This window comes from Chinchilla lanigera, unplaced genomic scaffold (genome assembly GCF_000276665.1).
Source record: "Chinchilla lanigera isolate Chin_1 unplaced genomic scaffold, ChiLan1.0 scaffold00034, whole genome shotgun sequence".
Classification (NCBI taxonomy): Eukaryota; Metazoa; Chordata; class Mammalia; order Rodentia; family Chinchillidae; genus Chinchilla; species Chinchilla lanigera.
In genome coordinates, this window is record NW_004955435.1 from 11732247 (window position 1) to 11745904 (window position 13658).

At 42.2% G+C, this 13658-nt stretch overlaps 1 long non-coding RNA gene across 1 annotated transcript; it reads right to left on the reverse strand.

Annotated features, from left to right (window-relative positions):
* Positions 1 to 3359: 3359 nt before the first annotated feature.
* On the reverse strand, positions 3360 to 11480 carry LOC106148994. The gene is made up of 4 exons (XR_001234847.1): positions 11254 to 11480; positions 6052 to 6186; positions 5765 to 5885; positions 3360 to 3907 (listed from the first exon to the last, which is right to left on the reverse strand). It is a non-coding gene; the product is annotated as an uncharacterized LOC106148994 (long non-coding RNA).
* Between the last annotated feature and the right edge of the window lie 2178 nt (positions 11481 to 13658).

Sequence of the window (13658 nt, forward strand, 5' to 3'; positions counted from 1 at the left end):
CTTGGCTTGTGTCTTCTCTCGCTGCTTCCTGGGTGCCATACATCAAACAGCTTTCCTCTGTTATGCCCTTTCACCTGCCATTTCTCCCTTGGAGCCACCAACCATGGACTGAATCTTCTGAAACCTGTGAGTCAAATTAATTGCTCCTCTTGCAAGTTATGGGTGTCAAGTATTGTGTCCAGCAATAGGAAAGTGACGACTACAACCTCTGAGTATGCCAAGCAGTGGTGATGCTTGCTCTTGCTCCTGTGGCCCTCCTTAGCAACTAAATTCATCATAAGTGAAAGAAACTCACTCTATCTTAGGTAAAGGGAAAAATGTGTTGGCTCAAACAACTGGGAAGTCAAGACATAGATCTACCATAGCAAAATCCAAAAGCTGTAACAATAACAATATAAATTCTCTGTCTGTCTGTCTGTCTGTCTCTGTCTTTCTCTGTGTTCTTTCCTCTAGCTCTCTCTCTCATTTGTTTTATTGTTCTTCATGTTTTCCTAGTAGCCCTCTCTGCTGGTTCCCACTGATCTATTCTAAGGAGAACACTGGCCTGAGTTAGTATAGTTCCATCTTTGAGCCTTTGAACTTGCCCAGTCTGAACCATCTGTCCATAGGTGTGGGCTTAGCGTGGGAAACACGGGGCAGGAAGGGATTTTGCAGACTGATTAATAGCCTTTCTTATTTGGATTTTGTGGAGTTGGGGAGGAACTCAAGACAAGGGTAAAAATGTTTGTTGGATAAACGAAAACTATAGTTACCTCTAAAACTACAGTTACCACTGCCCTTTTGTGTCCACTAAAATTACCAACCTTGTCCTATTACGCTCTGTTGCGGCATATGCATACCACAAACCATGCTGCCATATTGGCCTTTACTCTGTGGCTGGTGACACATTTATGTCCCATTCAGCCTGGACTGCCCTTGAAGGTCAACCATCATATAATATTCCTTCCAAAATCAGCTTTCCCAGCTTTATAGCTGAGGTTTATAACTTCTATTCTTTTTATTCTGCTCAGTAAGAACAAATTGGGGCCGGAGACGCAACTCTGATGAGTCAGCAGTTTCTAAGGCTTCTGAGTGTTCGTTTCTCATGAAATATCTGCAGGAATTCCGAGGCAGCATCTGGGAAAATGTCATGCGGTCGGACAATGTTCAGGGTTACGAGGTAGCTAACTCAGCCATGGGAGCTGGGTAGAGCAGCAGTGAGAGGATAAATGAGTAAGGGCGGTGGGGTCCTGCGGAATATGCACTCCCCTGCAGGTAGCTTGGCTTGCCTCTCCCATACCCACCTCAGCAGGAGCCCAGAGCACTCTGCCCTCAGCTCCCCAGCTGAGGCCTTCCTCCAAGCTGTTCTCCACGTTCAGTGTTCCCTCAAAATATTCCTTCTCCACATCTCCCGCTCCCCCATGCTGGCTAGGCAGATGCTGGGAAGCGGGTTTCAGTGATCTCATTACAATAAATAGATATGCCTGGTCCTTGAAAAGAAACTACTATGTCATCTAACAGAATAGTTTTTACCATTTTAGCTTTGTAATATATTTTCTTGACTTTGTTTTTATTTTGTCTAGTCCTCCCATTAGTCTTATTCTTTATCAGGTTTTTTGTTTGTTTGTTTGTTTGTTTTTTTGATACCCGGGATCGAACTCAGGATCTTGCGCTTGGCAGGCAGGTGCTTATGCCACTGAGCTATATCCCCGGGCCCTCCTTTATCCTTTTAAACAGAAAATAAGAAGCATCGTGTCCGGTAAAGTCATGCCACAAAAGAAGGAGCCAGGTGCCTGTTTGCTGGTTTCCTCCCTTCTCTCTCTCTCTCTTTTCTTTTTTTTTTTTTTTTTTTTTTTTTGTCCTTTTGAGACAGGGTCTCACTATGCAGTTCAGGCTGGCCTTGAGCTCACTTTGTAGCCCAGGCTGTTCTCAAACTCACAACGATCCTCCTGCCTCAGCCTCCTGAGTGCTGGTTTCCTCCCTTCTCAACAGCCACACTATCCCTGCCTGTTGGGCCTTTCTGGCCACTCTGCAGTGTGCGTTTTAGCACCTTCCACTCAGGCATTTAGTCAAATAACAAATACTAATGGTGTATTTGTCAGGACTGGGTTTCAGGTGTACACTTCATTCACACTCATGGAGGATTCAGAGTACCACCTCTGGAGACCACCACCTCTGGAGAAAACCAGTGATCATATTACTCATATCTTTAAATGTGCAAACTGAGATACAGATAGGCTGAATAAGTTATCTAAAATCACAAACCTAGTTGAAAGTATTCACCCCAGAGTTTTTTTAAGTCTCCGGTCCTTTCTTTGCATTTAACAGTGTAGCCCAGTGGTGGCGAACCTATGGCAGGGTGCCGCAGCTGTCTGTTTGCATCATGGAAAGCTCTAAAAGGATCGCCATCACTGGAGTAGCCTCTTTAAATGTGCAAGTGCACTGGGGGCCAGTTACATTTGACAAGAGCCAAGATCTTCAATCCCTGCTTCTCTCTAGTTGTTCTGCCTGCTATTCTGACAGTGAATGGCTCAGTCTCCCTGCCTGGATTGAATAAATCTCCAAGGGTTCTATCTACAAATAAAATAATCCCTAGCAACTTACTAAGATCACCCTTTATGAAGCACATTGACATATATGAGTAAAGGAAACAATTTAAAGAATTTTGAAAATTTAGATTAAGGTCAATAGAAAGAGCACTAAGTTAGGAATTAATAGACCTAAATTTAATTCTTAGTTCTATCACTGACATACTATAGTAGCCAATTTATTTCTGCATCACAATGCCTCCCACTGCAAAAAGAGATATTTAAATTAGACTCCCCAAAATTCCTTCTAGTTCTAAAATTCTGTGATCTAAATAAATACTTTATGAAACATTATTTATTTTTGTTTGTTTTTTGTTTTCTGGTACCAGGAATTGAACTCACGATCTTACGCTTGCCAGGCAGGCGCTGTGCCTCTGAGCTAAATCCCCAGCCCCAACATTATTTATTTTTCATTTCCCATTTTCCTAGAAAAAAGGACTAACAGGTTTTTTTCCCTGATGGTACCTGGAATATTGAGAAGTCCCTGGACTGAAGGAATCATTTTCTGCAGCTGGCGCCCTATCAGGCACAGGCTTTAATTGTCCTATGAAAGATTTTTAACTGCAAATCCAGGCCAGTCTCCAAGTCTTTTTATTAATCAGGATTCTCCACAGAAACAGAACTGATATAGACAGTCCCTGACTTGTGACGTTCAACTTGGAAGTTTTCAACTTTACAGCAGGGCAAATAAATACACATACAATTGGTTCTTCACTTTTAGTATGGTATCAATAAATCACACAAGCTATCCAATACTTTATTATAAAATAGGTTTGTGTTAGATAACTTTGGTAACTCTAAGCCAATATAAAGGTTTTAAGCATAATTAAGGTACGCTAGGCTAAGCTATGATGTTTGATAGGTTAGCTGTATTAAATGCATTGATCTATTTTCAACTTAAAATAGGTTCATTGAGATGTAACCCCATTATAGGCTGAGGAGCATCTTTAAATAGATATTTGAGAGGGAATTTATGGGAATTGGTTCCTATGATTATAGAGGTAAAAGGTCCCATGATACACAGCTTGAAAGCTGAAGAAAATCTGCAAAGACGTTGACATAATTGAGTTCAAATCCTATGGAGCCAATGGTGTTACTCCCAGTCCAAGGCCAAAGACACCAGCAGCAAGAGGTTACTAGTGTGTGTCCTGGAGTGGGAAGGCCCCAGAGCCAGAAGCTCAGATGTCCAAAGGCAGAAGTTGGATGTCCCAGCTCCACGAGACAAAGACGCCTTTCCTCCATCTTTGTGTTCCACTTCGGCTTCCGTGGAGTGAATGAAGCCTTCCCACATTGCCAAGGGCAGTCTCCTTCACTCAGTCTACTGAATCAAGTGCTCATCTCTGCAGGCACAACGTGAAATCATGTTATACCAGCTCTCTGGGCATTGCTTTGAGAAGTCAGTCTGACACAGAAACTTAATCATCACAACTCCCTTCCATTGCCAATGCAGAGGTATTCCCTGCCCACCCCACCCCAAATGCCCTGCTGGCTTTCTGCCCCTCCTAAGCAGGGAGGGTCTGTGGGATCAGGTACATTCTGGCCCATTCATATCTATGAGATTAAAGGGCAGAAAGAAGAAATGGGCCCTGCATCAGTCCCTCTGCAGCTGCACTTCTTCCTCTTCCTGAGGAGTTAGGGAGGATGTTGAAGAGGCTCAGCGGGGGACAGGAGGCACCCCGCATGTCGCTGCTTTTTCCTTCCTGGCAGAGCAACCCGAACCCTTTGGCTCAGAAGGTCTTCTGCTCATGCTTTCTTTCTTAGCAACAATATTTTTAAAATTAGAAACCAGATGTTTTTTAACCATTTGTTTTGACCTAATAATTCCACGTGCTATGATCTGGATATGTTTTGTTCCCCAAAAGTTAATGTGTAGAGGGTTGGTAGCCAGTGTAATGTTTTCAGAGGTAGTGGGACCTTTAAGGGATGGGGCCTGGTGAGAGGTCATTGGATTATTGCCCTTGTGGAGGAATCAATGTTGATGTCAGGGAGCAGATCGAGTCTGGTAAGAGTTGGTTAGTTCCTGTGGGTTGACTGTTATACAAGAGTGATCCTGGACCTTCCTCTCTCTCTTGCTTCCCATCTTGACCTGTGACCTCTCTGTATGTATCTGCTTTCCTTTCTACTTCTCTGTGATATTGTGACGCAGCCAAGGGGGCTCTGAGCTGCTATTTGTACTTCCCAGCCACCAGAATTCTGAGCAAAACAAACCTGTTTTCTCCATCAGTTTCCCAAGCTCAGGTATTTTGTTATAGCAACACTAAACAGTCTAAGATACCATGTAAATTAGCCTTATACTTTAAACTGGGCTATGTCCCCAGCATTAGACTAATTAAATTAGCCCAGAATTTACTATCTGTGCCCAAAGATGAACATATCTATGTTCAGCAAATATATATTCAACTAAAAAAAAGCCATCATTCCACCATTTGTAAAACACATCTCTTGGGTTTTTAAAAGTTAGATGCTGACCAGAAAAGTGAATTAATTTTAGGCATAAAAAGAACTGAAACATGAGAGATTATTTACCTGGGGTCTCAGGAGTCAGTCTTTAAAGCTCTGAGTTAGCCCTTATTATTGATACCTGCTGTCATCTCTCCCAGTTCCACTGGCTTCTCATCTATCACATACCGTTCATATGACCTTAGTGTTCCAAAACTGAGTACACAGACCCTTACTTTACTAGGCCAAATTGGGTCCTTTGAAATGGGTGGTTTCTTCAGGATCTCACTCTCCTGCACTCCGCTTATGAGCTGATCTAGGAAACCAAGCATAAGGAAGGAGATAGTTCTGCGGGCATCTCTTTCTGCCCAATTAACTGAGTGTACTTTGCTTCCCCTTGGTCACTTCAGAGTCCTTATACATGCTGTTTCCTCTGCCTAAAAGTCCTGCCCTTGCCCCAGCCTGTGCACTCCGCATCTCAGTGTAGATGTCATTACCTCTGGAAGCCTGCCCTGACATCTCATGTCTAGATCAGATCCTCTGCAATACCTCTGGCTTATACCTCTGAGCATGCAGCACTGGTCTCTGCTTTATCTGACCAAAACATCTCTGTTCTTAAGATCTGGGACCCTAAAAATGGAGAAACACCCCAGATAAATAATGCTTTTAACCAAAAAGTTAATCCTGCAACAGCACTTGTTCAGGAGGTTGCTGAAAATAGTGGGGTCATTCCCAACAGAAACTGGTGTGCTGCCCACCGTGATTAAGGCGATGGCTGATAACCGACGACCAGTTTAGCTCCTGTCTTCACAACCCAGGAGGGAAGGGAAGGCCAGCAGATGCTGATGATAAAAACCATCAGATTTGCTCACATATTCCCTGAAAAGAATCAAAACGCAGCTGTTTAGTCTCTGGCTGGGTTTCTGGTTCTCTCTCCCACCCACAATTGTTCCAGCTGTCAGTTACAGCCAGTGAGTCACCGCTGGCTGCCGAGAGATAAGAGTCTTGTTAGGACAAACCCAAGAGTCATCCTGGGAATACTTACCACGTCTTTCTCCCACCACAGATATTCCACTTGGCTCTCTCTGCCTGATGTTTCAGCTCCTCCAAAATTTCAAATATAGAATGCAGTTCACATTTAGCTTCTGAGAGGTTTGATTGTCTTGGGGGGCTTCCGAATCTGATAGCACAAGAGGAAAATCATCATGAGGACCAGCTGACAGTGCACACTGTCAGCAAGGGACACTATGAAAAAGCCCTGCATGGTGGTGAGAAGAAAATGATAGAGCAAGCAGCAATACAATGTAATAGGGGGAGTTTTGGAGGGAAAGTAGGAGAGTGCAAAAGCGTAAGGGCATAACAACCCTCGAAACACACTCTGGCCTGGATTGCCATGAACACATTAAACTGAATGAGAGAAGCCAGTCACAAAAAGCCTCATACAGTATTATCTCCTTTATGTGAAACACCCAAAATAAATGAGTCCATAGAAACAAAGCAAACTAGTAGTTTCCAGGGACTGGAGAGAGAGGACAATGGTGAGTGACTACTTGTGAGTTTTGGTTTCTTGTAAGGGAGATGGAAATATTCTAAAATTTGATAGTAATGATGTTGCAAACTCCATGAATATTCTTTTAAAAAACACCAAATTGCACACTGAAGGTGGATGACTTGTATGGTGTAAGAGTTGTTTTTTTGTTTGTTTGTTTGTTTGTTTAGAGAATCAAACTTAGGACCTTGAGCTTGCCAAGCAAGGCCCTGTGTGCTGAGCTATATCCCCAGCCCCTGGTATAAGAATTTTATATCAGCAAAGCTGTCTAAAAATATTCTGAGGTTTTGAGGTTTTCTGAAAAAATAAATATTTGCTCATTTCATAGTATCTGTTTCTTGATTCTAAAAGTCAATTGCTGAGAAAAAAATCAAATGAAAGATAACTGCATTTTAGTTTTGCTTAGAGCTGGTCTTCAACTTGTCTTGGTCCTTGGGCATCCCACACACGGTAGCCAGTGCACAAGCTGCCTGTTGCAGCCCATAGTACTCACTGATTTAATTTCTCAGTGACTGATCCAAGAAGTCCCATGCCTGCAATGCTCTGGGTTCCGGGGGCGTTGCGGTAACTCTCCAGACAAAATCCCTGACCGCCGAGCTTGCATTTCAGTAGAAGAGAGCTGAACGGAGGTAGAGGATGTCAAGCAGCCACTGCACTCGAAGGTGTGACCAGCAGTGTATGCAGCATGCTCCCGAACGGCATGAGTTGGGTTTGGGTCATCCACAGTTATCATCCAGTGCAATGTGGACCAGAGAGGATGGAAGTCAAAAGTTGAATGAAAGGGTAGAAGAGTAGTGTTCAGGCTATTGACCAGTATGTAAATGTGCAATAATAATAGCAGGATAAACTATTAAATAATAGCATTGTATAACATAAGAAACTAAATAAAGCAAAGCAGACATACTTCTCTTGGTCCTCCAGCTAAGACCTCACAGACCTGAGAGAATTTGAACACTACAGAATTTAAGCATCAGCCGACCACCACAGGGATTGTTCTAAGCTAGGGACAGACCCTATACGTTCAGGGAGTATGGAATGAGTATTCTGCTTCAGATAGGTGGTCAGGGAAAGGTGTGGAATGCTGGTATCTGAGCTGAGTTCTACATGCTCAAAGTCATCTTTGTGATGATTAGGGCGAGACTTCCAGGCAGGGGGAATGCAAGCCTAAAGACTTTAGGCTGACACAAGTTTGAGTGTTTATGGAACAGAAAAAAATGCCCTCATTGCTGGAGCATGGTGTGGTGATAGATCAGAGAAATAGCCAAGCATCAACATTTATTCTAAGTGTTAGGGAGCAGTTCATTCCAGAAAGACAGCTATGTGAGTAGGCCTTGTGGTGGAACTATGAAGAATCTTCTAAAATAAGCAATATTGCCCTGTGAACATGAGAAGGCCCAGAGAGACATATTAGAAATGAGGGGTAAGCTTTGTCTCAGGGAGCAGTCTCATGGGTCATCTAGGTTTTCACCTCCCCTAGAGGGCTGTAAGTCTACCCTGCTCATCATTTGATTTATATCTTGAGAAATGTAATTTTTTTTTTAACTCTAAAGACCCTTGAGCCAGGAGCAGTGGCACATGCCTGTAATCTTAGCACTCAGGGAGGCTGAGGCAGGAGGATCTTTGTGAGTTCGAGACCAGCCTGTGCTACAAAGTGAGCTCAAGGCCAGCCTGAACTGCATAACAAGACCATGTCTCAAAAAAGACAAAATAAAAAGACCCTCAAATTTGTAAGGACTCTTAAATTACCTAAATATATTTTGTTTCTAACTTGATAGAATCTTTCAGTATTCCAAGTTCTTTGGATAATGTAACTCTTACAAATATTTAAAATGATATCCCAGTGAATTTTGGATGCCTCTGATGGCTTTATCTAACTTGGTGTTAAAACTTAGAAGGTCATTTTCCTGACAGGGAGGAATGGGGAGAAAAATGGACCAAGAAATTGGTGATCTGCTCATGTTGAGAGATATAGACAGTAGTATCTGAAGACACAGGCTCTGGGATCAGGCTGTTTGGGTTTGGAGCTAGTATTGCCTTGTACTGTTTACACATCCTTGGGAGGTTATTTAGTGTCTCTGTACCTCACTTCTCCATTGTGAAAAATAGGGTCAGTAATGGTCCCAGTTAATGGTGTAGCTACCTGTGACATCACTCCAAGTCCTTTGAGGCCCTTTCTTTGCTCTGGGTACTGCTGCAGTGACCAAGTCCCTTCAGGTTTTGACCAACTTCACCTAGAAACAACTCAACAATGCCTCACTTCTGATCTCCTCCTAACTATTGCTTCCTGCCCCAGTGCTTCTCTGATGCCACAATATAGGACACCTTTGGGAACCCCATTCTAAACTCCAGAGCTCTAGACATGAACAATCTAGACACATAAGGGAACAAAAGCTCTGAGCTCTCCTGTGAGGAAAAGAAGTCATGTCCCCATTTTGTCTTGGGCAAATAGTTCTGAGGAGCATTTTTGTAAGGCTTCTTGCCTTACAAAAAGTTGTCATGGTAGTAGCCTAGCTATTAAACCATCCTTGCATTGGATTTCCCTCCTTCTGTATTTCACCGCCTCCTGTCCCTTATATTTATTTTCTGGGATCATTTCTCAAATGTTCCTTCTATGTCTTTTGCTTAAGCTCAGTTTGGGGGTGAATTCAAGTTAAGACTACATGTAAAATATTTAGAACAGTACCTAGCATGTTGTTAGCCCTATGTAGGTGCTAGTTTTTATTCTTTCATAAGGGAGTGATAACTGTGGTGGGCCATTACATTTAAGCTGGGTTCAACAGGAAGTGAGAAAATGGTAGAGGGGCTACAGTGTGAAAAGGTGGCAGCATGAAGAGACTGGAGGTCACATAAGGTATTGGTATGTGAGTAGAGATAATGCAGTAAGTGAGCTGAAAGAAGATGGTCAGAGTGATAGTCTTAAGATCAGTATACAAAGTGGAATTGTTATTGACAGTAACAGAGCCTAGAATATGACCATGATAGATGAGATGACATGGAAAAAAAAGTAAGTAAGATCAAAGAGGTTCAAAATCTAAAAGGCCGTAGCATTTCTATATATGTTAGTCAACTCCAACTGCAACCATGCCATGTAATACATATCCCCAAAATCTGCCGACGTACATTTACTGTCATGTTCACCAAAGTGCAGGTCAGTTGGCTTATCTAAGTTGGGCCCCACAGCGGATCCATTTGGTTTGATTCAAATCTTCTGCACATGTATTTGTTCCAAGGCCTGGGCTAAAGGGACATTCGCTACTTGGGGCACATTCATCTCAAGCATATCATGGCAAGAGCCAAACTGGAATGGTATAAGCATATTCACCATGTTCTCACGTTTATGTTGATCAAAACAAGTTGCATACCAAGCCCAGACCCAATCTTTCAGAGATGTTTACTCTGCCCTCAGTGGAGGGGAAAGGCAGTATTTGCTGAGCAACCATCCAAACTATCACAGCTGGGATGTTGCAGATGTCAAGAATGGCACCATGTGTAGTGGAGAAGGATTATACACCAAGTGCTGAGCCCAGCCAAGCACACAATGCATAAGCAAGATGTGGGAGCAATAACGATAAAGTTTTCCTTCCCATGCTGACTATGCAGGTACCCACTTCTCAGAGCTAGACCTTCCCCTGCCCCTTTATAAGATTTTAGGCACATTTTTTTTCAGTTACTCTTAGATAGCAAAATCTCTCAATTTCATTCAAAACCCAACCTCTCTCCTCTTTGATTTGGACTGCTGAAGGTGGGAAGCTTGAGGTGGAAACTGGGGAGTGGGGTTGGCTTCCTTAGCTACTAGCCATCTCCTCCACTGTCTAGACCACGCCTGGGTTGACATGGTGGCAGGGGGCATGGGAGGGGTTCAGGCGCTGCAAGGTCTCATTTGAATGGCATCAGTGAAGCTTGCTTTTGTCTAATGTTTAAACATTTGGATAAAGTATATTGGTATTGACTGTAAAGTTTCCTCTATCTGGAACACTTTAGTGTTATCTTCAGATCAATACCCTCCTCTTTTTATTTTCTGAAATTTCTCATTTCCAGTCCCTTTGTAGAAAGCTATTCCTCCTCCACCTCACCCTCTGAGCCTCTAGTTTTATTCCACACATGTTTTCTGTTGAGGTCCTACTGATTTGCAAATCTTAGGCTTCTTGGTCTGAGGTCTAGTGCCAGCCTTGGTGTCTTCACAGACTCAGGAGGACACTAACAATATTTCTGTTTTCCTTGACGCTCTTCCCACCAGGCTTAATAAGAAGGGAATCACTACCAGTCTTCCTCCATGGAGGAGCCTGAGGCCCATAGCACGCTAACAGTTCTCTCCCAGGAAAATCTCGCTCTTGTCTCCCACTTCTCCCTTGGTTATCTGAAGGCTGCAAACCTTCCTACATTGCATACCCTGCTTGGATAATCCAGTGTTTTATTTTGGTATGTGAGGCAACCATACTGTTTTGGATCCTCAGTCTAAACTGAGGCTAAGAGAGTCTCAGTTTAATGTCTTATTTCACAGAAATGTAGGAGGGTCCCAGAAGTCACAAATGGAGTACAAAGTGGTAGAGTGGGTAGAAACAAGATTTTCACACAATAAAAGCAGGACCACAAAGGAGAGTTACTGTATTCTCATTTTTGGATCGTTTTCCTCAGATTCATCATCACTGGGTTCCTGGCAGAGGACTCAAAAAAGAAATACATGGGGTTGCAACTTACCTGCCTATAGTTGAAAATGTCGAATGCAGCTTGTGGTTTGCCAGGAAAGGATTGACTAAGATCTAAGCTCCAGGAGATCAGCAAGAACTCCGATGGAAGCTGTGAGTTGTGAGGTGGTGAAGAGAAGGACCCTGCTACCCGTCAGCATGAAGAGAGGAGGGAACTCCAAGCCTTATGCATATATGCAGACCCAGACCCCACGTGAGGTAGAAATTCAGTCAGCACCTGGGAAAACTAGAGAAGAAAAGTTACTTGTTGGAGTGTAACTATTTCCCCTTTCTATTCTTTCTTCCTGTTCTCTTATATTCAGGAAGCTCATCCTTTTTGAAAAGTTAGTCTCTTCCAGAAAATCACATGATAACCCCACCGATCCATCCCACCCAAAGCTACTTTCTTCCACCAGCATAGAAAGAGTCCTGGAACCAAAGCAATGGGGAGTGGCAAGCATCATAGGTAAAGTCATGATGTGACCATTTACATGTTCAAAAATTATCCTGAGGCTGGGGTGTAGCTCAGTGACTCAGTGCCCATGAGGCCTTAGGTTTCATCCCTCGAATCACAAAAATAAACCAAATGACAGAAAAAAGTAGAATTATCCAAATGTGGTGGCACAGGTTGCCACCAGCTACTCAGGAGGCCGAAGCAGAAAGATCACTAGTTTAAAACCAGCCTGAGTAACTTAGCAAAACTCTGTCTCAAAAGAAAGGAAACAAACAAAATATGATTTCTTGAGCTGTACTGTAGAGAAACCTAGGAATCAGTAAAAGGTAGAGAAAAGGACATGGTCATTCAGACCATGTATAAGTTCAGTTCTATGTGCTTGGGAGAAAATATATATATAAAACAAAAATACATATATAAAACAAAAACATAAATATAATATAATATAAATATATATAAAACCAAAATATATAAGAAAAAATATATATATAACAAAAATATATAGATAAAACAAAAATATATATAAAACCAAACAAATCCATAGGATACCTGAATTTTAAATCATTCTGATCACATTTGTAAGAATGATAGGATGTCTTGTTTGTCCTTGGACCCTTAGTACCTAGTACAATGCCCAACATGTAAAGGTTCTGGAAAGATGTTTGTGGAATTGAATAGAATGTATAGTACATAGAATGTGTGGTACAATGCATATCAAGTTGAATGGAATATATAGTATGCAATACATAAAATATATAGTAAGAAAGTAAGAATTTAAGGCAATGTTTCTTCCTCTGATTAATAGCTATGCTTGCTTCTTTCTGACAGTGAGAATTATTGTTTATATAGCTTCTCTTCTTGCCTTGGCTGTCAGAATGCTTAGGCTTAACTATTTCAGCTCTCAGATGGTTCAGTATGCAGTATATATGTTACTTCTCTTTTCTAAGTGATCCACTACTTTTCCTATTCTGTTAACCCTATAATGTTTAATTTTGGAACTGAGAGGGTAAAAATAAGTTATATTTCTATTCTTGTCTTTGCTCTAAGGTGAACAGCAAGATTTGATTGATGTCCAGTTCCTGGATTTGGGGAACTGGGCCTTCAACACAAAGACAGGGCCCCAAGAAACCTAGAGTTTTATTTCAGAGAGATATATCTGTGCTCTACTGGAAATCTATCCTTTCTAACCTCACCTACGGGGCATCCTGAGAGGCTGACAGATAATTTCATTATTAGAGAAACCCAAGAAAAAGAATGACAGGACAGTAGACACAATCTGAACTTACGTACACTAATGCCCAAGTGAACACTGGCTGCCCTAGGATGGAAGAGACGAGGAGAGAAAAAGGTAAAGACAAAGGCAGAGAGAACAGGGAGGAAAAACAACAGCAGGCATTGTGTCTGAGGCCGACGGCCTTGGAAAGGAAAGGGAGGAGAGAGGAAGGAAAAGGAGGGGATAAACGGGGACAGAAGAAAGAATGACCACTTATTATTTACTATTAGTTGAATATATATTAAACAAATATTTATTCAATATTTTCTTTGCCCCAGAAACTGAGGTTATAATAAAGAACAAGACATAAAAGGTTTTTTGCCCTCATATAGTTTATATTCTAGCAGGAAAAAAAAAGACTTCCAAAAGCTTATGTAAGTGATGAATGCCAAAAAGAGGTAGGTGTTGTTATTTTAGTGAGTAGCAAGAGACCTACTCTAACTCAGTGAATTAAGGAAGAGGTCTCTAAGCTGAGACCAAAGGAGGATCCAGGATTTGGTGGAGGAAAAGCAAAACATGTTTTAGGCAAGCTCAGCATGAAAACAGCAGAAAGGGAGAACAAGACTACTGGGAGGAGGTCCCGGGGACAAGGAAGGAACTCCTCAGGGCCCGGCTAGGCAGGGTAGAATGCACATCTACAATACGGGCAACAGAAGGCCACCAAGGGGTTCAAATAAAGTAATGACACAGT